The sequence below is a fragment of the Mytilus trossulus genome, chromosome 12 (assembly GCF_036588685.1).
Source record: "Mytilus trossulus isolate FHL-02 chromosome 12, PNRI_Mtr1.1.1.hap1, whole genome shotgun sequence".
Lineage (NCBI taxonomy): Eukaryota > Metazoa > Mollusca > Bivalvia > Mytilida > Mytilidae > Mytilus > Mytilus trossulus.
This window is the reverse complement of record NC_086384.1, coordinates 28,086,088-28,110,954: the sequence shown is the minus strand read 5'-3', so window position 1 is coordinate 28,110,954 and position 24,867 is coordinate 28,086,088.

Here is a 24,867-nt window from a genome sequence, read left to right as displayed (position 1 = left end):
TCTAGTTTGAACCACATTTTTGGTGTCTATGAAGAAAGTAGTTAAGACAGAAAATACACGTCAAGTCTAAACAGTAAGTATACAATTAAGCTGTATTCTAGTATTTTAAAGTTGCATGCAATATGACATAATTATGCACGGGACAAACAATTGAACGGGACAAACTTAAATTGACCTAAAAGTCAATTACAGGAAGTAGTTGGATACTATTCATGAAACGTATGGTGAAGTTAAGCTTGGCACTGTGTTTAGGGTTCACAGTTACTATACCTCCGATCCGATGCATTTTATAGGTATAGATTAAACGTCCCCTACCATACGTATCACATACTAGTATCTGCTATAACTTGTACGAACTGAGAGTGAGGAGGCTCAAAAGTCAAAACATTTAAATAAGTCTAAATATTGAAATTGCTGCCGTCTAAAAGTTCACAGGTTATCAGCCTTTCTTGTTACTGTCTATGTGGTGCTTATATATAAACATTGTATCACTTCTCAGTAGCTAGATAGAGTTGTAGCTTTTCATCAAATTAAGCAGCAGCTTAAAGTGTTGCTTTGAAATGCAATGATTGCCACTTTATTTGAACTTAAAACAAGAGGTGTGCCTGCTGGTAGGGTTTGAACGGAGGAATTTAACATAGAAAGTAATGGGACCATGAATTAGTCGTGTCCTTCCCCTATTTGCGAAAGAAACTCATTTTGTATTTTATCATTTAGCAGATTACTGTCAACAGTTTCAGAAAAGGTATCAATCAAAGGCATTGAAATTCTAGTTTGAACCACATTTTTGGTGTCTATGAAGAAAGTAGTTAAGACAGAAAATACACGTCAAGTCTAAACAGTAAGTATACAATTAAGCTGTATTCTAGTATTTTAAAGTTGCATGCAATATGACATAATTATGCACGGGACAAACTATTGAACGGGACAAACTTAAATTGACCTAAAAGTCAATTACAGGAAGTAGTTGGATACTATTCATGATACGTATGGTGAAGTTAAGCTTGGCACTGTGTTTAGGGTTCACAGTTACTATACCTCCGATCCGATGCATTTTATAGGTATAGATTAAACGTCCCCTACCATACGTATCACATACTAGTATCTGCTATAACTTGTACGAACTGAGAGTGAGGAGGCTCAAAAGTCAAAACATTTAAATAAGTCTAAATATTGAAATTGCTGCCGTCTAAAAGTTCACAGGTTATCAGCCTTTCTTGTTACTGTCTATGTGGTGCTTATATATAAACATTGTATCACTTCTCAGTAGCTAGATAGAGTTGTAGCTTTTCATCAAATTAAGCAGCAGCTTAAAGTGTTGCTTTGAAATGCAATGATTGCCACTTTATTTGAACTTAAAACAAGAGGTGTGCCTGCTGGTAGGGTTTGAACGGAGGAATTTAACATAGAAAGTAATGGGACCATGAATTAGTCGTGTCCTTCCCCTATTTGCGAAAGAAACTCATTTTGTATTTTATCATTTAGCAGATTACTGTCAACAGTTTCAGAAAAGGTATCAATCAAAGGCATTGAAATTCTAGTTTGAACCACATTTTTGGTGTCTATGAAGAAAGTAGTTAAGACAGAAAATACACGTCAAGTCTAAACAGTAAGTATACAATTAAGCTGTATTCTAGTATTTTAAAGTTGCATGCAATATGACATAATTATGCACGGGACAAACTATTGAACGGGACAAACTTAAATTGACCTAAAAGTCAATTACAGGAAGTAGTTGGATACTATTCATGATACGTATGGTGAAGTTAAGCTTGGCACTGTGTTTAGGGTTCACAGTTACTATACCTCCGATCCGATGCATTTTATAGGTATAGATTAAACGTCCCCTACCATACGTATCACATACTAGTATCTGCTATAACTTGTACGAACTGAGAGTGAGGAGGCTCAAAAGTCAAAACATTTAAATAAGTCTAAATATTGAAATTGCTGCCGTCTAAAAGTTCACAGGTTATCAGCCTTTCTTGTTACTGTCTATGTGGTGCTTATATATAAACATTGTATCACTTCTCAGTAGCTAGATAGAGTTGTAGCTTTTCATCAAATTAAGCAGCAGCTTAAAGTGTTGCTTTGAAATGCAATGATTGCCACTTTATTTGAACTTAAAACAAGAGGTGTGCCTGCTGGTAGGGTTTGAACGGAGGAATTTAACATAGAAAGTAATGGGACCATGAATTAGTCGTGTCCTTCCCCTATTTGCGAAAGAAACTCATTTTGTATTTTATCATTTAGCAGATTACTGTCAACAGTTTCAGAAAAGGTATCAATCAAAGGCATTGAAATTCTAGTTTGAACCACATTTTTGGTGTCTATGAAGAAAGTAGTTAAGACAGAAAATACACGTCAAGTCTAAACAGTAAGTATACAATTAAGCTGTATTCTAGTATTTTAAAGTTGCATGCAATATGACATAATTATGCACGGGACAAACTATTGAACGGGACAAACTTAAATTGACCTAAAAGTCAATTACAGGAAGTAGTTGGATACTATTCATGATACGTATGGTGAAGTTAAGCTTGGCACTGTGTTTAGGGTTCACAGTTACTATACCTCCGATCCGATGCATTTTATAGGTATAGATTAAACGTCCCCTACCATACGTATCACATACTAGTATCTGCTATAACTTGTACGAACTGAGAGTGAGGAGGCTCAAAAGTCAAAACATTTAAATAAGTCTAAATATTGAAATTGCTGCCGTCTAAAAGTTCACAGGTTATCAGCCTTTCTTGTTACTGTCTATGTGGTGCTTATATATAAACATTGTATCACTTCTCAGTAGCTAGATAGAGTTGTAGCTTTTCATCAAATTAAGCAGCAGCTTAAAGTGTTGCTTTGAAATGCAATGATTGCCACTTTATTTGAACTTAAAACAAGAGGTGTGCCTGCTGGTAGGGTTTGAACGGAGGAATTTAACATAGAAAGTAATGGGACCATGAATTAGTCGTGTCCTTCCCCTATTTGCGAAAGAAACTCATTTTGTATTTTATCATTTAGCAGATTACTGTCAACAGTTTCAGAAAAGGTATCAATCAAAGGCATTGAAATTCTAGTTTGAACCACATTTTTGGTGTCTATGAAGAAAGTAGTTAAGACAGGAAATACACGTCAAGTCTAAACAGTAAGTATACAATTAAGCTGTATTCTAGTATTTTAAAGTTGCATGCAATATGACATAATTATGCACGGGACAAACTATTGAACGGGACAAACTTAAATTGACCTAAAAGTCAATTACAGGAAGTAGTTGGATACTATTCATGATACGTATGGTGAAGTTAAGCTTGGCACTGTGTTTAGGGTTCACAGTTACTATACCTCCGATCCGATGCATTTTATAGGTATAGATTAAACGTCACCTACCATACGTATCACATACTAGTATCTGCTATAACTTGTACGAACTGAGAGTGAGGAGGCTCAAAAGTCAAAACATTTAAATAAGTCTAAATATTGAAATTGCTGCCGTCTAAAAGTTCACAGGTTATCAGCCTTTCTTGTTACTGTCTATGTGGTGCTTATATATAAACATTGTATCACTTCTCAGTAGCTAGATAGAGTTGTAGCTTTTCATCAAATTAAGCAGCAGCTTAATGTGTTGCTTTGAACTGCAATGATTGCCACTTTATTTGAACTTAAAACAAGAGGTGTGCCTGCTGGTAGGGTTTGAACGGAGGAATTTAACATAGAAAGTAATGGGACCATGAATTAGTCGTGTCCTTCCCCTATTTGCGAAAGAAACTCATTTTGTATTTTATCATTTAGCAGATTACTGTCAACAGTTTCAGAAAAGGTATCAATCAAAGGCATTGAAATTCTAGTTTGAACCACATTTTTGGTGTCTATGAAGAAAGTAGTTAAGACAGAAAATACACGTCAAGTCTAAACAGTAAGTATACAATTAAGCTGTATTCTAGTATTTTAAAGTTGCATGCAATATGCCATAATTATGCACGGGACAAACTATTGAACGGGACAAACTTAAATTGACCTAAAAGTCAATTACAGGAAGTAGTTGGATACTATTCATGATACGTATGGTGAAGTTAAGCTTGGCACTGTGTTTAGGGTTCACAGTTACTATACCTCCGATCCGATGCATTTTATAGGTATAGATTAAACGTCCCCTACCATACGTATCACATACTAGTATCTGCTATAACTTGTACGAACTGAGAGTGAGGAGGCTCAAAAGTCAAAACATTTAAATAAGTCTAAATATTGAAATTGCTGCCGTCTAAAAGTTCACAGGTTATCAGCCTTTCTTGTTACTGTCTATGTGGTGCTTATATATAAACATTGTATCACTTCTCAGTAGCTAGATAGAGTTGTAGCTTTTCATCAAATTAAGCAGCAGCTTAAAGTGTTGCTTTGAAATGCAATGATTGCCACTTTATTTGAACTTAAAACAAGAGGTGTGCCTGCTGGTAGGGTTTGAACGGAGGAATTTAACATAGAAAGTAATGGGACCATGAATTAGTCGTGTCCTTCCCCTATTTGCGAAAGAAACTCATTTTGTATTTTATCATTTAGCAGATTACTGTCAACAGTTTCAGAAAAGGTATCAATCAAAGGCATTGAAATTCTAGTTTGAACCACATTTTTGGTGTCTATGAAGAAAGTAGTTAAGACAGAAAATACACGTCAAGTCTAAACAGTAAGTATACAATTAAGCTGTATTCTAGTATTTTAAAGTTGCATGCAATATGCCATAATTATGCACGGGACAAACTATTGAACGGGACAAACTTAAATTGACCTAAAAGTCAATTACAGGAAGTAGTTGGATACTATTCATGATACGTATGGTGAAGTTAAGCTTGGCACTGTGTTTAGGGTTCACAGTTACTATACCTCCGATCCGATGCATTTTATAGGTATAGATTAAACGTCCCCTACCATACGTATCACATACTAGTATCTGCTATAACTTGTACGAACTGAGAGTGAGGAGGCTCAAAAGTCAAAACATTTAAATAAGTCTAAATATTGAAATTGCTGCCGTCTAAAAGTTCACAGGTTATCAGCCTTTCTTGTTACTGTCTATGTGGTGCTTATATATAAACATTGTATCACTTCTCAGTAGCTAGATAGAGTTGTAGCTTTTCATCAAATTAAGCAGCAGCTTAAAGTGTTGCTTTGAAATGCAATGATTGCCACTTTATTTGAACTTAAAACAAGAGGTGTGCCTGCTGGTAGGGTTTGAACGGAGGAATTTAACATAGAAAGTAATGGGACCATGAATTAGTCGTGTCCTTCCCCTATTTGCGAAAGAAACTCATTTTGTATTTTATCATTTAGCAGATTACTGTCAACAGTTTCAGAAAAGGTATCAATCAAAGGCATTGAAATTCTAGTTTGAACCACATTTTTGGTGTCTATGAAGAAAGTAGTTAAGACAGAAAATACACGTCAAGTCTAAACAGTAAGTATACAATTAAGCTGTATTCTAGTATTTTAAAGTTGCATGCAATATGACATAATTATGCACGGGACAAACTATTGAACGGGACAAACTTAAATTGACCTAAAAGTCAATTACAGGAAGTAGTTGGATACTATTCATGATACGTATGGTGAAGTTAAGCTTGGCACTGTGTTTAGGGTTCACAGTTACTATACCTCCGATCCGATGCATTTTATAGGTATAGATTAAACGTCCCCTACCATACGTATCACATACTAGTATCTGCTATAACTTGTACGAACTGAGAGTGAGGAGGCTCAAAAGTCAAAACATTTAAATAAGTCTAAATATTGAAATTGCTGCCGTCTAAAAGTTCACAGGTTATCAGCCTTTCTTGTTACTGTCTATGTGGTGCTTATATATAAACATTGTATCACTTCTCAGTAGCTAGATAGAGTTGTAGCTTTTCATCAAATTAAGCAGCAGCTTAAAGTGTTGCTTTGAAATGCAATGATTGCCACTTTATTTGAACTTAAAACAAGAGGTGTGCCTGCTGGTAGGGTTTGAACGGAGGAATTTAACATAGAAAGTAATGGGACCATGAATTAGTCGTGTCCTTCCCCTATTTGCGAAAGAAACTCATTTTGTATTTTATCATTTAGCAGATTACTGTCAACAGTTTCAGAAAAGGTATCAATCAAAGGCATTGAAATTCTAGTTTGAACCACATTTTTGGTGTCTATGAAGAAAGTAGTTAAGACAGAAAATACACGTCAAGTCTAAACAGTAAGTATACAATTAAGCTGTATTCTAGTATTTTAAAGTTGCATGCAATATGACATAATTATGCACGGGACAAACTATTGAACGGGACAAACTTAAATTGACCTAAAAGTCAATTACAGGAAGTAGTTGGATACTATTCATGATACGTATGGTGAAGTTAAGCTTGGCACTGTGTTTAGGGTTCACAGTTACTATACCTCCGATCCGATGCATTTTATAGGTATAGATTAAACGTCCCCTACCATACGTATCACATACTAGTATCTGCTATAACTTGTACGAACTGAGAGTGAGGAGGCTCAAAAGTCAAAACATTTAAATAAGTCTAAATATTGAAATTGCTGCCGTCTAAAAGTTCACAGGTTATCAGCCTTTCTTGTTACTGTCTATGTGGTGCTTATATATAAACATTGTATCACTTCTCAGTAGCTAGATAGAGTTGTAGCTTTTCATCAAATTAAGCAGCAGCTTAAAGTGTTGCTTTGAAATGCAATGATTGCCACTTTATTTGAACTTAAAACAAGAGGTGTGCCTGCTGGTAGGGTTTGAACGGAGGAATTTAACATAGAAAGTAATGGGACCATGAATTAGTCGTGTCCTTCCCCTATTTGCGAAAGAAACTCATTTTGTATTTTATCATTTAGCAGATTACTGTCAACAGTTTCAGAAAAGGTATCAATCAAAGGCATTGAAATTCTAGTTTGAACCACATTTTTGGTGTCTATGAAGAAAGTAGTTAAGACAGAAAATACACGTCAAGTCTAAACAGTAAGTATACAATTAAGCTGTATTCTAGTATTTTAAAGTTGCATGCAATATGACATAATTATGCACGGGACAAACTATTGAACGGGACAAACTTAAATTGACCTAAAAGTCAATTACAGGAAGTAGTTGGATACTATTCATGATACGTATGGTGAAGTTAAGCTTGGCACTGTGTTTAGGGTTCACAGTTACTATACCTCCGATCCGATGCATTTTATAGGTATAGATTAAACGTCCCCTACCATACGTATCACATACTAGTATCTGCTATAACTTGTACGAACTGAGAGTGAGGAGGCTCAAAAGTCAAAACATTTAAATAAGTCTAAATATTGAAATTGCTGCCGTCTAAAAGTTCACAGGTTATCAGCCTTTCTTGTTACTGTCTATGTGGTGCTTATATATAAACATTGTATCACTTCTCAGTAGCTAGATAGAGTTGTAGCTTTTCATCAAATTAAGCAGCAGCTTAAAGTGTTGCTTTGAAATGCAATGATTGCCACTTTATTTGAACTTAAAACAAGAGGTGTGCCTGCTGGTAGGGTTTGAACGGAGGAATTTAACATAGAAAGTAATGGGACCATGAATTAGTCGTGTCCTTCCCCTATTTGCGAAAGAAACTCATTTTGTATTTTATCATTTAGCAGATTACTGTCAACAGTTTCAGAAAAGGTATCAATCAAAGGCATTGAAATTCTAGTTTGAACCACATTTTTGGTGTCTATGAAGAAAGTAGTTAAGACAGAAAATACACGTCAAGTCTAAACAGTAAGTATACAATTAAGCTGTATTCTAGTATTTTAAAGTTGCATGCAATATGACATAATTATGCACGGGACAAACTATTGAACGGGACAAACTTAAATTGACCTAAAAGTCAATTACAGGAAGTAGTTGGATACTATTCATGATACGTATGGTGAAGTTAAGCTTGGCACTGTGTTTAGGGTTCACAGTTACTATACCTCCGATCCGATGCATTTTATAGGTATAGATTAAACGTCCCCTACCATACGTATCACATACTAGTATCTGCTATAACTTGTACGAACTGAGAGTGAGGAGGCTCAAAAGTCAAAACATTTAAATAAGTCTAAATATTGAAATTGCTGCCGTCTAAAAGTTCACAGGTTATCAGCCTTTCTTGTTACTGTCTATGTGGTGCTTATATATAAACATTGTATCACTTCTCAGTAGCTAGATAGAGTTGTAGCTTTTCATCAAATTAAGCAGCAGCTTAAAGTGTTGCTTTGAAATGCAATGATTGCCACTTTATTTGAACTTAAAACAAGAGGTGTGCCTGCTGGTAGGGTTTGAACGGAGGAATTTAACATAGAAAGTAATGGGACCATGAATTAGTCGTGTCCTTCCCCTATTTGCGAAAGAAACTCATTTTGTATTTTATCATTTAGCAGATTACTGTCAACAGTTTCAGAAAAGGTATCAATCAAAGGCATTGAAATTCTAGTTTGAACCACATTTTTGGTGTCTATGAAGAAAGTAGTTAAGACAGAAAATACACGTCAAGTCTAAACAGTAAGTATACAATTAAGCTGTATTCTAGTATTTTAAAGTTGCATGCAATATGACATAATTATGCACGGGACAAACTATTGAACGGGACAAACTTAAATTGACCTAAAAGTCAATTACAGGAAGTAGTTGGATACTATTCATGATACGTATGGTGAAGTTAAGCTTGGCACTGTGTTTAGGGTTCACAGTTACTATACCTCCGATCCGATGCATTTTATAGGTATAGATTAAACGTCCCCTACCATACGTATCACATACTAGTATCTGCTATAACTTGTACGAACTGAGAGTGAGGAGGCTCAAAAGTCAAAACATTTAAATAAGTCTAAATATTGAAATTGCTGCCGTCTAAAAGTTCACAGGTTATCAGCCTTTCTTGTTACTGTCTATGTGGTGCTTATATATAAACATTGTATCACTTCTCAGTAGCTAGATAGAGTTGTAGCTTTTCATCAAATTAAGCAGCAGCTTAAAGTGTTGCTTTGAAATGCAATGATTGCCACTTTATTTGAACTTAAAACAAGAGGTGTGCCTGCTGGTAGGGTTTGAACGGAGGAATTTAACATAGAAAGTAATGGGACCATGAATTAGTCGTGTCCTTCCCCTATTTGCGAAAGAAACTCATTTTGTATTTTATCATTTAGCAGATTACTGTCAACAGTTTCAGAAAAGGTATCAATCAAAGGCATTGAAATTCTAGTTTGAACCACATTTTTGGTGTCTATGAAGAAAGTAGTTAAGACAGAAAATACACGTCAAGTCTAAACAGTAAGTATACAATTAAGCTGTATTCTAGTATTTTAAAGTTGCATGCAATATGACATAATTATGCACGGGACAAACTATTGAACGGGACAAACTTAAATTGACCTAAAAGTCAATTACAGGAAGTAGTTGGATACTATTCATGATACGTATGGTGAAGTTAAGCTTGGCACTGTGTTTAGGGTTCACAGTTACTATACCTCCGATCCGATGCATTTTATAGGTATAGATTAAACGTCCCCTACCATACGTATCACATACTAGTATCTGCTATAACTTGTACGAACTGAGAGTGAGGAGGCTCAAAAGTCAAAACATTTAAATAAGTCTAAATATTGAAATTGCTGCCGTCTAAAAGTTCACAGGTTATCAGCCTTTCTTGTTACTGTCTATGTGGTGCTTATATATAAACATTGTATCACTTCTCAGTAGCTAGATAGAGTTGTAGCTTTTCATCAAATTAAGCAGCAGCTTAAAGTGTTGCTTTGAAATGCAATGATTGCCACTTTATTTGAACTTAAAACAAGAGGTGTGCCTGCTGGTAGGGTTTGAACGGAGGAATTTAACATAGAAAGTAATGGGACCATGAATTAGTCGTGTCCTTCCCCTATTTGCGAAAGAAACTCATTTTGTATTTTATCATTTAGCAGATTACTGTCAACAGTTTCAGAAAAGGTATCAATCAAAGGCATTGAAATTCTAGTTTGAACCACATTTTTGGTGTCTATGAAGAAAGTAGTTAAGACAGAAAATACACGTCAAGTCTAAACAGTAAGTATACAATTAAGCTGTATTCTAGTATTTTAAAGTTGCATGCAATATGACATAATTATGCACGGGACAAACTATTGAACGGGACAAACTTAAATTGACCTAAAAGTCAATTACAGGAAGTAGTTGGATACTATTCATGATACGTATGGTGAAGTTAAGCTTGGCACTGTGTTTAGGGTTCACAGTTACTATACCTCCGATCCGATGCATTTTATAGGTATAGATTAAACGTCCCCTACCATACGTATCACATACTAGTATCTGCTATAACTTGTACGAACTGAGAGTGAGGAGGCTCAAAAGTCAAAACATTTAAATAAGTCTAAATATTGAAATTGCTGCCGTCTAAAAGTTCACAGGTTATCAGCCTTTCTTGTTACTGTCTATGTGGTGCTTATATATAAACATTGTATCACTTCTCAGTAGCTAGATAGAGTTGTAGCTTTTCATCAAATTAAGCAGCAGCTTAAAGTGTTGCTTTGAAATGCAATGATTGCCACTTTATTTGAACTTAAAACAAGAGGTGTGCCTGCTGGTAGGGTTTGAACGGAGGAATTTAACATAGAAAGTAATGGGACCATGAATTAGTCGTGTCCTTCCCCTATTTGCGAAAGAAACTCATTTTGTATTTTATCATTTAGCAGATTACTGTCAACAGTTTCAGAAAAGGTATCAATCAAAGGCATTGAAATTCTAGTTTGAACCACATTTTTGGTGTCTATGAAGAAAGTAGTTAAGACAGAAAATACACGTCAAGTCTAAACAGTAAGTATACAATTAAGCTGTATTCTAGTATTTTAAAGTTGCATGCAATATGACATAATTATGCACGGGACAAACTATTGAACGGGACAAACTTAAATTGACCTAAAAGTCAATTACAGGAAGTAGTTGGATACTATTCATGATACGTATGGTGAAGTTAAGCTTGGCACTGTGTTTAGGGTTCACAGTTACTATACCTCCGATCCGATGCATTTTATAGGTATAGATTAAACGTCCCCTACCATACGTATCACATACTAGTATCTGCTATAACTTGTACGAACTGAGAGTGAGGAGGCTCAAAAGTCAAAACATTTAAATAAGTCTAAATATTGAAATTGCTGCCGTCTAAAAGTTCACAGGTTATCAGCCTTTCTTGTTACTGTCTATGTGGTGCTTATATATAAACATTGTATCACTTCTCAGTAGCTAGATAGAGTTGTAGCTTTTCATCAAATTAAGCAGCAGCTTAAAGTGTTGCTTTGAAATGCAATGATTGCCACTTTATTTGAACTTAAAACAAGAGGTGTGCCTGCTGGTAGGGTTTGAACGGAGGAATTTAACATAGAAAGTAATGGGACCATGAATTAGTCGTGTCCTTCCCCTATTTGCGAAAGAAACTCATTTTGTATTTTATCATTTAGCAGATTACTGTCAACAGTTTCAGAAAAGGTATCAATCAAAGGCATTGAAATTCTAGTTTGAACCACATTTTTGGTGTCTATGAAGAAAGTAGTTAAGACAGAAAATACACGTCAAGTCTAAACAGTAAGTATACAATTAAGCTGTATTCTAGTATTTTAAAGTTGCATGCAATATGACATAATTATGCACGGGACAAACTATTGAACGGGACAAACTTAAATTGACCTAAAAGTCAATTACAGGAAGTAGTTGGATACTATTCATGATACGTATGGTGAAGTTAAGCTTGGCACTGTGTTTAGGGTTCACAGTTACTATACCTCCGATCCGATGCATTTTATAGGTATAGATTAAACGTCCCCTACCATACGTATCACATACTAGTATCTGCTATAACTTGTACGAACTGAGAGTGAGGAGGCTCAAAAGTCAAAACATTTAAATAAGTCTAAATATTGAAATTGCTGCCGTCTAAAAGTTCACAGGTTATCAGCCTTTCTTGTTACTGTCTATGTGGTGCTTATATATAAACATTGTATCACTTCTCAGTAGCTAGATAGAGTTGTAGCTTTTCATCAAATTAAGCAGCAGCTTAAAGTGTTGCTTTGAAATGCAATGATTGCCACTTTATTTGAACTTAAAACAAGAGGTGTGCCTGCTGGTAGGGTTTGAACGGAGGAATTTAACATAGAAAGTAATGGGACCATGAATTAGTCGTGTCCTTCCCCTATTTGCGAAAGAAACTCATTTTGTATTTTATCATTTAGCAGATTACTGTCAACAGTTTCAGAAAAGGTATCAATCAAAGGCATTGAAATTCTAGTTTGAACCACATTTTTGGTGTCTATGAAGAAAGTAGTTAAGACAGAAAATACACGTCAAGTCTAAACAGTAAGTATACAATTAAGCTGTATTCTAGTATTTTAAAGTTGCATGCAATATGACATAATTATGCACGGGACAAACTATTGAACGGGACAAACTTAAATTGACCTAAAAGTCAATTACAGGAAGTAGTTGGATACTATTCATGATACGTATGGTGAAGTTAAGCTTGGCACTGTGTTTAGGGTTCACAGTTACTATACCTCCGATCCGATGCATTTTATAGGTATAGATTAAACGTCCCCTACCATACGTATCACATACTAGTATCTGCTATAACTTGTACGAACTGAGAGTGAGGAGGCTCAAAAGTCAAAACATTTAAATAAGTCTAAATATTGAAATTGCTGCCGTCTAAAAGTTCACAGGTTATCAGCCTTTCTTGTTACTGTCTATGTGGTGCTTATATATAAACATTGTATCACTTCTCAGTAGCTAGATAGAGTTGTAGCTTTTCATCAAATTAAGCAGCAGCTTAAAGTGTTGCTTTGAAATGCAATGATTGCCACTTTATTTGAACTTAAAACAAGAGGTGTGCCTGCTGGTAGGGTTTGAACGGAGGAATTTAACATAGAAAGTAATGGGACCATGAATTAGTCGTGTCCTTCCCCTATTTGCGAAAGAAACTCATTTTGTATTTTATCATTTAGCAGATTACTGTCAACAGTTTCAGAAAAGGTATCAATCAAAGGCATTGAAATTCTAGTTTGAACCACATTTTTGGTGTCTATGAAGAAAGTAGTTAAGACAGAAAATACACGTCAAGTCTAAACAGTAAGTATACAATTAAGCTGTATTCTAGTATTTTAAAGTTGCATGCAATATGACATAATTATGCACGGGACAAACTATTGAACGGGACAAACTTAAATTGACCTAAAAGTCAATTACAGGAAGTAGTTGGATACTATTCATGATACGTATGGTGAAGTTAAGCTTGGCACTGTGTTTAGGGTTCACAGTTACTATACCTCCGATCCGATGCATTTTATAGGTATAGATTAAACGTCCCCTACCATACGTATCACATACTAGTATCTGCTATAACTTGTACGAACTGAGAGTGAGGAGGCTCAAAAGTCAAAACATTTAAATAAGTCTAAATATTGAAATTGCTGCCGTCTAAAAGTTCACAGGTTATCAGCCTTTCTTGTTACTGTCTATGTGGTGCTTATATATAAACATTGTATCACTTCTCAGTAGCTAGATAGAGTTGTAGCTTTTCATCAAATTAAGCAGCAGCTTAAAGTGTTGCTTTGAAATGCAATGATTGCCACTTTATTTGAACTTAAAACAAGAGGTGTGCCTGCTGGTAGGGTTTGAACGGAGGAATTTAACATAGAAAGTAATGGGACCATGAATTAGTCGTGTCCTTCCCCTATTTGCGAAAGAAACTCATTTTGTATTTTATCATTTAGCAGATTACTGTCAACAGTTTCAGAAAAGGTATCAATCAAAGGCATTGAAATTCTAGTTTGAACCACATTTTTGGTGTCTATGAAGAAAGTAGTTAAGACAGAAAATACACGTCAAGTCTAAACAGTAAGTATACAATTAAGCTGTATTCTAGTATTTTAAAGTTGCATGCAATATGACATAATTATGCACGGGACAAACTATTGAACGGGACAAACTTAAATTGACCTAAAAGTCAATTACAGGAAGTAGTTGGGTACTATTCATGATACGTATGGTGAAGTTAAGCTTGGCACTGTGTTTAGGGTTCACAGTTACTATACCTCCGATCCGATGCATTTTATAGGTATAGATTAAACGTCCCCTACCATACGTATCACATACTAGTATCTGCTATAACTTGTACGAACTGAGAGTGAGGAGGCTCAAAAGTCAAAACATTTAAATAAGTCTAAATATTGAAATTGCTGCCGTCTAAAAGTTCACAGGTTATCAGCCTTTCTTGTTACTGTCTATGTGGTGCTTATATATAAACATTGTATCACTTCTCAGTAGCTAGATAGAGTTGTAGCTTTTCATCAAATTAAGCAGCAGCTTAAAGTGTTGCTTTGAAATGCAATGATTGCCACTTTATTTGAACTTAAAACAAGAGGTGTGCCTGCTGGTAGGGTTTGCACGGAGGAATTTAACATAGAAAGTAATGGGACCATGAATTAGTCGTGTCCTTCCCCTATTTGCGAAAGAAACTCATTTTGTATTTTATCATTTAGCAGATTACTGTCAACAGTTTCAGAAAAGGTATCAATCAAAGGCATTGAAATTCTAGTTTGAACCACATTTTTGGTGTCTATGAAGAAAGTAGTTAAGACAGAAAATACACGTCAAGTCTAAACAGTAAGTATACAATTAAGCTGTATTCTAGTATTTTAAAGTTGCATGCAATATGACATAATTATGCACGGGACAAACTATTGAACGGGACAAACTTAAATTGACCTAAAAGTCAATTACAGGAAGTAGTTGGATACTATTCATGATACGTATGGTGAAGTTAAGCTTGGCACTGTGTTTAGGGTTCACAGTTACTATACCTCCGATCCGATGCATTTTATAGGTATAGATTAAACGTCCCCTACCATACGTATCACATACTAGTATCTGCTATAACTTGTACGAACTGAGAGTGAGGAGGCTCAAAAGTCAAAACATTTAAATAAGTCTAAATATTGAAATTGCTGCCGTCTAAAAGTTCACAGGTTATCAGCCTTTCTTGTTACTGTCTATGTGGTGCTTATATATAAACATTGTATCACTTCTCAGTAGCTAGATAGAGTTGTAGCTTTTCATCAAATTAAGCAGCAGCTTAAAGTGTTGCTTTGAAATGCAATGATTGCCACTTTATTTGAACTTAAAACAAGAGGTGTGCCTGCTGGTAGGGTTTGAACGGAGGAATTTAACATAGAAAGTAATGGGACCATGAATTAGTCGTGTCCTTCCCCTATTTGCGAAAGAAACTCATTTTGTATTTTATCATTTAGCAGATTACTGTCAACAGTTTCAGAAAAGGTATCAATCAAAGGCATTGAAATTCTAGTTTGAACCACATTTTTGGTGTCTATGAAGAAAGTAGTTAAGACAGAAAATACACGTCAAGTCTAAACAGTAAGTATACAATTAAGCTGTATTCTAGTATTTTAAAGTTGCATGCAATATGACATAATTATGCACGGGACAAACTATTGAACGGGACAAACTTAAATTGACCTAAAAGTCAATTACAGGAAGTAGTTGGATACTATTCATGATACGTATGGTGAAGTTAAGCTTGGCACTGTGTTTAGGGTTCACAGTTACTATACCTCCGATCCGATGCATTTTATAGGTATAGATTAAACGTCCCCTACCATACGTATCACATACTAGTATCTGCTATAACTTGTACGAACTGAGAGTGAGGAGGCTCAAAAGTCAAAACATTTAAATAAGTCTAAATATTGAAATTGCTGCCGTCTAAAAGTTCACAGGTTATCAGCCTTTCTTGTTACTGTCTATGTGGTGCTTATATATAAACATTGTATCACTTCTCAGTAGCTAGATAGAGTTGTAGCTTTTCATCAAATTAAGCAGCAGCTTAAAGTGTTGCTTTGAAATGCAATGATTGCCACTTTATTTGAACTTAAAACAAGAGGTGTGCCTGCTGGTAGGGTTTGAACGGAGGAATTAAACATAGAAAGTAATGGGACCATGAATTAGTCGTGTCCTTCCCCTATTTGCGAAAGAAACTCATTTTGTATTTTATCATTTAGCAGATTACTGTCAACAGTTTCAGAAAAGGTATCAATCAAAGGCATTGAAATTCTAGTTTGAACCACATTTTTGGTGTCTATGAAGAAAGTAGTTAAGACAGAAAATACACGTCAAGTCTAAACAGTAAGTATACAATTAAGCTGTATTCTAGTATTTTAAAGTTGCATGCAATATGACATAATTATGCACGGGACAAACTATTGAACGGGACAAACTTAAATTGACCTAAAAGTCAATTACAGGAAGTAGTTGGATACTATTCATGATACGTATGGTGAAGTTAAGCTTGGCACTGTGTTTAGGGTTCACAGTTACTATACCTCCGATCCGATGCATTTTATAGGTATAGATTAAACGTCCCCTACCATACGTATCACATACTAGTATCTGCTATAACTTGTACGAACTGAGAGTGAGGAGGCTCAAAAGTCAAAACATTTAAATAAGTCTAAATATTGAAATTGCTGCCGTCTAAAAGTTCACAGGTTATCAGCCTTTCTTGTTACTGTCTATGTGGTGCTTATATATAAACATTGTATCACTTCTCAGTAGCTAGATAGAGTTGTAGCTTTTCATCAAATTAAGCAGCAGCTTAAAGTGTTGCTTTGAAATGCAATGATTGCCACTTTATTTGAACTTAAAACAAGAGGTGTGCCTGCTGGTAGGGTTTGAACGGAGGAATTTAACATAGAAAGTAATGGGACCATGAATTAGTCGTGTCCTTCCCCTATTTGCGAAAGAAACTCATTTTGTATTTTATCATTTAGCAGATTACTGTCAACAGTTTCAGAAAAGGTATCAATCAAAGGCATTGAAATACTAGTTTGAACCACATTTTTGGTGTCTATGAAGAAAGTAGTTAAGACAGAAAATACACGTAAAGTCTAAACAGTAAGTATACAATTAAGCTGTATTCTAGTATTTTAAAGTTGCATGCAATATGACATAATTATGCACGGGACAAACTATTGAACGGGACAAACTTAAATTGACCTAAAAGTCAATTACAGGAAGTAGTTGGATACTATTCATGATACGTATGGTGAAGTTAAGCTTGGCACTGTGTTTAGGGTTCACAGTTACTATACCTCCGATCCGATGCATTTTATAGGTATAGATTAAACGTCCCCTACCATACGTATCACATACTAGTATCTGCTATAACTTGTACGAACTGAGAGTGAGGAGGCTCAAAAGTCAAAACATTTAAATAAGTCTAAATATTGAAATTGCTGCCGTCTAAAAGTTCACAGGTTATCAGCCTTTCTTGTTACTGTCTATGTGGTGCTTATATATAAACATTGTATCACTTCTCAGTAGCTAGATAGAGTTGTAGCTTTTCATCAAATTAAGCAGCAGCTTAAAGTGTTGCTTTGAAATGCAATGATTGCCACTTTATTTGAACTTAAAACAAGAGGTGTGCCTGCTGGTAGGGTTTGCACGGAGGAATTTAACATAGAAAGTAATGGGACCATGAATTAGTCGTGTCCTTCCCCTATTTGCGAAAGAAACTCATTTTGTATTTTATCATTTAGCAGATTACTGTCAACAGTTTCAGAAAAGGTATCAATCAAAGGCATTGAAATTCTAGTTTGAACCACATTTTTGGTGTCTATGAAGAAAGTAGTTAAGACAGAAAATACACGTCAAGTCTAAACAGTAAGTATACAATTAAGCTGTATTCTAGTATTTTAAAGTTGCATGCAATATGACATAATTATGCACGGGACAAACTATTGAACGGGACAAACTTAAATTGACCTCAAAGTCAATTACAGGAAGTAGTTGGATACTATTCATGATACGTATGGTGAAGTTAAGCTTGGCACTGTGTTTAGGGTTCACAGTTACTATACCTCCGATCCGATGCATTTTATAGGTATAGATTAAACGTCCCCTACCATACGTATCACATACTAGTATCTGCTATAACTTGTACGAACTGAGAGTGAGGAGGCTCAAAAGTCAAAACATTTAAATAAGTCTAAATATTGAAATTGCTGCCGTCTAAAAGTTCACAGGTTATCAGCCTTTCTTGTTACTGTCTATGTGGTGCTTATATATAAACATTGTATCACTTCTCAGTAGCTAGATAGAGTTGTAGCTTTTCATCAAATTAAGCAGCAGCTTAAAGTGTTGCTTTGAAATGCAATGATTGCCACTTTATTTGAACTTAAAACAAGAGGTGTGCCTGCTGGTAGGGTTTGAACGGAGGAATTTAACATAGAAAGTAATGGGACCATGAATTAGTCGTGTCCTTCCCCTATTTGCGAAAGAAACTCATTTTGTATTTTATCATTTAGCAGATTACTGTCAACAGTTTCAGAAAAGGTATCAATCAAAGGCATTGAAATTCTAGTTTGAACCACATTTTTGGTGTCTATGAAGAAAGTAGTTAAGACAGAAAATACACGTCAAGTCTAAACAGTAAGTATACAATTAAGCTGTATTCTAGTATTTTAAAGTTGCATGCAATATGACATAATTATGCACGGGACAAACTATTGAACGGGACAAACTTAAATTGACCTAAAAGTCAATTACAGGAAGTAGTTGGATACTATTCATGATACGTATGGTGAAGTTAACCTTGGCACTGTGTTTAGGGTTCACAGTTACTATACCTCCGATCCGATGCATTTTATAGGTATAGATTAAACGTCCCCTACCATACGTATCACATACTAGTATCTGCTATAACTTGTACGAACTGAGAGTGAGGAGGCTCAAAAGTCAAAACATTTAAATAAGTCTAAATATTGAAATTGCTGCCGTCTAAAAGTTCACAGGTTATCAGCCTTTCTTGTTACTGTCTATGTGGTGCTTATATATAAACATTGTATCACTTCTCAGTAGCTAGATAGAGTTGTAGCTTTTCATCAAATTAAGCAGCAGCTTAAAGTGTTGCTTTGAAATGCAATGATTGCCACTTTATTTGAACTTAAAACAAGAGGTGTGCCTGCTGGTAGGGTTTGAACGGAGGAATTTAACATAGAAATTAATGGGACAATGAATTAGTCGTGTACTTCCCCTATTTGCGAAAGAAACTCATTTTGTATTTTATCATTTAGCAGATTACTGTCAACAGTTTCAGAAAAGGTATCAATCAAAGGCATTGAAATTCTAGTTTGAACCACATTTTTGGTGTCTATGAAGAAAGTAGTTAAGACAGAAAATACACGTCAAGTCTAAACAGTAAGTATACAATTAAGCTGTATTCTAGTATTTTAAAGTTGCATGCAATATGACATAATTATGCACGGGACAAACTATTGAACGGGACAAACTTAAATTGACCTAAAAGTCAATTACAGGAAGTAGTTGGATACTATTCATGATACGTATGGTGAAGTTAAGCTTGGCACTGTGTTTAGGGTTCACAGTTACTATACCTCCGATCCGATGCATTTTATAGGTATAGATTAAACGTCCCCTACCATACGTATCACATACTAGTATCTGCTATAACTTGTACGAACTGAGAGTGAGGAGGCTCAAAAGTCAAAACATTTAAATAAGTCTAAATATTGAAATTGCTGCCGTCTAAAAGTTCACAGGTTATCAGCCTTTCTTGTTACTGTCTATGTGGTGCTTATATATAAACATTGTATCACTTCTCAGTAGCTAGATAGAGTTGTAGCTTTTCATCAAATTAAGCAGCAGCTTAAAGTGTTGCTTTGAAATGCAATGATTGCCACTTTATTTGAACTTAAAACAAGAGGTGTGCCTGCTGGTAGGGTTTGAACGGAGGAATTTAACATAGAAAGTAATGGGACCATGAATTAGTCGTGTCCTTCCCCTATTTGCGAAAGAAACTCATTTTGTATTTTATCATTTAGCAGATTACTGTCAACAGTTTCAGAAAAGGTATCAATCAAAGGCATTGAAATTCTAGTTTGAACCACATTTTTGGTGTCTATGAAGAAAGTAGTTAAGACAGAAAATACACGTCAAGTCTAAACAGTAAGTATACAATTAAGCTGTATTCTAGTATTTTAAAGTTGCATGCAATATGACATAATTATGCACGGGACAAACTATTGAACGGGACAAACTTAAATTGACCTAAAAGTCAATTACAGGAAGTAGTTGGATACTATTCATGATACGTATGGTGAAGTTAAGCTTGGCACTGTGTTTAGGGTTCACAGTTACTATACCTCCGATCCGATGCATTTTATAGGTATAGATTAAACGTCCCCTACCATACGTATCACATACTAGTATCTGCTATAACTTGTACGAACTGAGAGTGAGGAGGCTCAAAAGTCAAAACATTTAAATAAGTCTAAATATTGAAATTGCTGCCGTCTAAAAGTTCACAGGTTATCAGCCTTTCTTGTTACTGTCTATGTGGTGCTTATATATAAACATTGTATCACTTCTCAGTAGCTAGATAGAGTTGTAGCTTTTCATCAAATTAAGCAGCAGCTTAAAGTGTTGCTTTGAAATGCAATGATTGCCACCTTTGATTGATACCTTTTCTGAAACTGTTGACAGTAATCTGCTAAATGATAAAATACAAAATGAGTTTCTTTCGCAAATAGGGGAAGGACACGACTAATTCATGGTCCCATTACTTTCTATGTTAAATTCCTCCGTTCAAACCCTACCAGCAGGCACACCTCTTGTTTTAAGTTCAAATAAAGTGGCAATCATTGCATTTCAAAGCAACACTTTAAGCTGCTGCTTAATTTGATGAAAAGCTACAACTCTATCTAGCTACTGAGAAGTGATACAATGTTTATATATAAGCACCACATAGACAGTAACAAGAAAGGCTGATAACCTGTGAACTTTTAGACGGCAGCAATTTCAATATTTAGACTTATTTAAATGTTTTGACTTTTGAGCCTCCTCACTCTCAGTTCGTACAAGTTATAGCAGATACTAGTATGTGATACGTATGGTAGGGGACGTTTAATCTATACCTATAAAATGCATCGGATCGGAGGTATAGTAACTGTGAACCCTAAACACAGTGCCAAGCTTAACTTCACCATACGTATCATGAATAGTATCCAACTACTTCCTGTAATTGACTTTTAGGTCAATTTAAGTTTGTCCCGTTCAATAGTTTGTCCCGTGCATAATTATGTCATATTGCATGCAACTTTAAAATACTAGAATACAGCTTAATTGTATACTTACTGTTTAGACTTGACGTGTATTTTCTGTCTTAACTACTTTCTTCATAGACACAAAAAATGTGGTGCAAACTAGAATTTCAATGCCTTTGATTGATACCTTTTCTGAAACTGTTGACAGTAATCTGCTAAATGATAAAATACAAAATGAGTTTCTTTCGCAAATAGGGGAAGGACACGACTAATTCATGGTCCCATTACTTTCTATGTTAAATTCCTCCGTTCAAACCCTACCAGCAGGCACACCTCTTGTTTTAAGTTCAAATAAAGTGGCAATCATTGCATTTCAAAGCAACACTTTAAGCTGCTGCTTAATTTGATGAAAAGCTACAACTCTATCTAGCTACTGAGAAGTGATACAATGTTTATATATAAGCACCACATAGACAGTAACAAGAAAGGCTGATAACCTGTGAACTTTTAGACGGCAGCAATTTCAATATTTAGACTTATTTAAATGTTTTGACTTTTGAGCCTCCTCACTCTCAGTTCGTACAAGTTATAGCAGATACTAGTATGTGATACGTATGGTAGGGGACGTTTAATCTATACCTATAAAATGCATCGGATCGGAGGTATAGTAACTGTGAACCCTAAACACAGTGCCAAGCTTAACTTCACCATACGTATCATGAATAGTATCCAACTACTTCCTGTAATTGACTTTTAGGTCAATTTAAGTTTGTCCCGTTCAATAGTTTGTCCCGTGCATAATTATGTCATATTGCATGCAACTTTAAAATACTAGAATACAGCTTAATTGTATACTTACTGTTTAGACTTGACGTGTATTTTCTGTCTTAACTACTTTCTTCATAGACACCAAAAATGTGGTTCAAACTAGAATTTCAATGCCTTTGATTGATACCTTTTCTGAAACTGTTGACAGTAATCTGCTAAATGATAAAATACAAAATGAGTTTCTTTCGCAAATAGGGGAAGGACACGACTAATTCATGGTCCCATTACTTTCTATGTTAAATTCCTCCGTTCAAACCCTACCAGCAGGCACACCTCTTGTTTTAAGTTCAAATAAAGTGGCAATCATTGCATTTCAAAGCAACACTTTAAGCTGCTGCTTAATTTGATGAAAAGCTACAACTCTATCTAGCTACTGAGAAGTGATACAATGTTTATATATAAGCACCACATAGACAGTAACAAGAAAGGCTGATAACCTGTGAACTTTTAGACGGCAGCAATTTCAATATTTAGACTTATTTAAATGTTTTGACTTTTGAGCCTCCTCACTCTCAGTTCGTACAAGTTATAGCAGATACTAGTATGTGATACGTATGGTAGGGGACGTTTAATCTATACCTATAAAATGCATCGGATCGGAGGTATAGTAACTGTGAACCCTAAACACAGTGCCAAGCTTAACTTCACCATACGTATCATGAATAGTATCCAACTACTTCCTGTAATTGACTTTTAGGTCAATTTAAGTTTGTCCCGTTCAATAGTTTGTCCCGTGCATAATTATGTCATATTGCATGCAACTTTAAAATACTAGAATACAGCTTAATTGTATACTTACTGTTTAGACTTGACGTGTATTTTCTGTCTTAACTACTTTCTTCATAGACACCAAAAATGTGGTTCAAACTAGAATTTCAATGCCTTTGATTGATACCTTTTCTGAAACTGTTGACAGTAATCTGCTAAATGATAAAATACAAAATGAGTTTCTTTCGCAAATAGGGGAAGGACACGACTAATTCATGGTCCCATTACTTTCTATGTTAAATTCCTCCGTTCAAACCCTACCAGCAGGCACACCTCTTGTTTTAAGTTCAAATAAAGTGGCAATCATTGCATTTCAAAGCAACACTTTAAGCTGCTGCTTAATTTGATGAAAAGCTACAACTCTATCTAGCTACTGAGAAGTGATACAATGTTTATATATAAGCACCACATAGACAGTAACAAGAAAGGCTGATAACCTGTGAACTTTTAGACGGCAGCAATTTCAATATTTAGACTTATTTAAATGTTTTGACTTTTGAGCCTCCTCACTCTCAGTTCGTACAAGTTATAGCAGATACTAGTATGTGATACGTATGGTAGGGGACGTTTAATCTATACCTATAAAATGCATCGGATCGGAGGTATAGTAACTGTGAACCCTAAACACAGTGCCAAGCTTAACTTCACCATACGTATCATGAATAGTATCCAACTACTTCCTGTAATTGACTTTTAGGTCAATTTAAGTTTGTCCCGTTCAAAAGTTTGTCCCGTGCATAATTATGTCATATTGCATGCAACTTTAAAATACTAGAATACAGCTTAATTGTATACTTACTGTTTAGACTTGACGTGTATTTTCTGTCTTAACTACTTTCTTCATAGACACCAAACATGTGGTTCAAACTAGAATTTCAATGCCTTTGATTGATACCTTTTCTGAAACTGTTGACAGTAATCTGCTAAATGATAAAATACAAAATGAGTTTCTTTCGCAAATAGGGGAAGGACACGACTAATTCATGGTCCCATTACTTTCTATGTTAAATTCCTCCGTTCAAACCCTACCAGCAGGCACACCTCTTGTTTTAAGTTCAAATAAAGTGGCAATCATTGCATTTCAAAGCAACACTTTAAGCTGCTGCTTAATTTGATGAAAAGCTACAACTCTATCTAGCTACTGAGAAGTGATACAATGTTTATATATAAGCACCACATAGACAGTAACAAGAAAGGCTGATAACCTGTGAACTTTTAGACGGCAGCAATTTTAATATTTAGACTTATTTAAATGTTTTGACTTTTGAGCCTCCTCACTCTCAGTTCGTACAAGTTATAGCAGATACTAGTATGTGATACGTATGGTAGGGGACGTTTAATCTATACCTATAAAATGCATCGGATCGGAGGTATAGTAACTGTGAACCCTAAACACAGTGCCAAGCTTAACTTCACCATACGTATCATGAATAGTATCCAACTACTTCCTGTAATTGACTTTTAGGTCAATTTAAGTTTGTCCCGTTCAATAGTTTGTCCCGTGCATAATTATGTCATATTGCATGCAACTTTAAAATACTAGAATACAGCTTAATTGTATACTTACTGTTTAGACTTGACGTGTATTTTCTGTCTTAACTACTTTCTTCATAGACACCAAAAATGTGGTTCAAACTAGAATTTCAATGCCTTTGATTGATACCTTTTCTGAAACTGTTGACAGTAATCTGCTAAATGATAAAATACAAAATGAGTTTCTTTCGCAAATAGGGGAAGGACACGACTAATTCATGGTCCCATTACTTTCTATGTTAAATTCCTCCGTTCAAACCCTACCAGCAGGCACACCTCTTGTTTTAAGTTCAAATAAAGTGGCAATCATTGCATTTCAAAGCAACACTTTAAGCTGCTGCTTAATTTGATGAAAAGCTACAACTCTATCTAGCTACTGAGAAGTGATACAATGTTTATATATAAGCACCACATAGACAGTAACAAGAAAGGCTGATAACCTGTGAACTTTTAGACGGCAGCAATTTCAATATTTAGACTTATTTAAATGTTTTGACTTTTGAGCCTCCTCACTCTCAGTTCGTACAAGTTATAGCAGATACTAGTATGTGATACGTATGGTAGGGGACGTTTAATCTATACCTATAAAATGCATCGGAT